Source organism: Bos javanicus, chromosome 10 (assembly GCF_032452875.1).
Source record: "Bos javanicus breed banteng chromosome 10, ARS-OSU_banteng_1.0, whole genome shotgun sequence".
NCBI lineage: Eukaryota > Metazoa > Chordata > Mammalia > Artiodactyla > Bovidae > Bos > Bos javanicus.
The window spans coordinates 6,421,617-6,423,410 of record NC_083877.1 but is presented as its reverse complement, the minus strand read 5'-3'; the positions used below and the strand labels follow the sequence as shown (position 1 = coordinate 6,423,410).

Sequence of the window (1,794 nt, the reverse complement as noted above, 5' to 3'; positions counted from 1 at the left end):
TGATGATTCATAATTCAGCAGAGTTGTCAAACCTCAAAAGTAATAAATTGTGTTTGTGTTAATCTTTGTGAAATCCTAATTTGTTGATAATTAGTGGGGCATTAGCCATAATATTTTTTAATTGGGTACAGTCTGTGAACTTTATATCCCACTTAACTGTAACCCTTTTCAATTGATAGATAACCACTGGCCGTTGCATGTGTATTTCTTTATGGTTTGAGGAAGTTACACTCACTCAGGGCCTCTGTTAAAATGAACTACAATCTCTGGAGCATTATTGCATCAAGTTAAATTGCCAACCTGCAAATATAGCCACTTGATGTCACCTCTGACCCAGCCTTCAAGACCTCCTAGGGGAGCAAGGAAAGAAGGACTAGGCAGTATAGGGCAGTCACCTTTCAGAGCTGGTGCTTCACATCTTCGTTCATTCCCTTTTCCTGTTGAGTATACACTGGCTTCCCTGGTGGCTCAGATGGTAAAGCGTCTGCCTACAGCGCGGGAGACCCAGGTTCGATCCCTGGGTTGGGAAGATCTCCTGGAGAAGGAAATGGCAACCCACTCCAGTACTCTTGCCTGGAAAATTCTGTGGACCGAGGAGCCTGATAGGCTACCATCCATGGGGTCCCAACAGGACTGAGCGACTTCACTTCACCTCACACACTTGCTACTTTTCAATACTTTGAAACTCTGTACCCAAGTCCTGTTTGCAAAAGCAGTTCATTAAACCTGCAGACAGCTGCCAGTCCAAATCATCTTATGCTCCATCATTGCCAATCTCAGAATTTACCAATTGAAATATTAAACTAAATAATAAACCACTTTTATTAGTGTAGTTACACTTAGTGATGAAAGCATGTAAATAAACACCTTCCCAAGTAGAATTTTTTTATAGTGATGATGTTTTTTCAATTTTATTTATTTTTGGCTATGAATGGGAAAGACTAGAGATATCTTCAAGAAAATTAGAGATACCAAGAAAACATTTCATGCAAAGATGGGCTCAATAAAGGACAGAAATGGTATGGACCTAACAGAAGCAGAAGATCTTAAGAAGAGGTAGCAAGAATACACAGAAGAACTGTACAAAAAGATCTTCATGACCCAGATAATCACTATGCTGTGATCACTCACCTAGAGCCAGACATCCTGGAATGTGAAATCAAGTGGGCCTTAGAAAGCATCACTATGAACAAAGCTAGTGGAGGTGACGGAATTCCAGTTGAGCTATTTCAAATCCTGAAAGATGATCCTGTGAAAGTGCTGCACTCAATATGCCAGCAAATTTGGAAAACTCAGCAGTGGCCACAGCACTGGAAAAGGTCAGTTTTCATTCCAATCCCAAAGAAAGGCAATGCCAAAGAATGCTCAAACTACCGCACAATTGCACTCATCTCACATGCTAGTAAAGTAATGCTCAAAATTCTCCAAGCCAGGCTTCAGCAATACATGAACCGTGAACTTCCTGATGTTCAAGCTGGATTTAGAAGAGGCAGAGGAACCAGAGATCAAATTGCCAACATCTGCTGGATCATCAAAAAAGTAAGAGAGTTCCAGAAAAACATCTAAATAGATGTTTTTATCTGCTTTATTGACTATACCAAAGCCTTTGACTGTGTGGATCACAATAAACTGTGGAAAATTCTGAAAGAGGTGGGAATACCAGACTGCCTGACCTGCCTCTTGAGAAATCTATATGCCGGTCAGGAAGCAACCGTTAGAACTGGACATGGAACAACAGACTGGTTCCAAATAGGAAAAGGAGTAAGTCAAGGCTGTATATTGTCACCCTGCTTA

At 40.9% G+C, this 1,794-nt stretch overlaps 1 non-coding gene across 1 annotated transcript; it reads left to right on the top strand.

Moving 5' to 3' along the window:
* The first annotated feature begins 457 nt into the window (after positions 1-457).
* TRNAC-ACA (transfer RNA cysteine (anticodon ACA)) lies at positions 458-529 on the top strand. Its single transcript has one exon. It is a non-coding gene; the product is annotated as a tRNA-Cys (tRNA).
* The last annotated feature ends 1,265 nt before the right edge of the window (positions 530-1,794 follow it).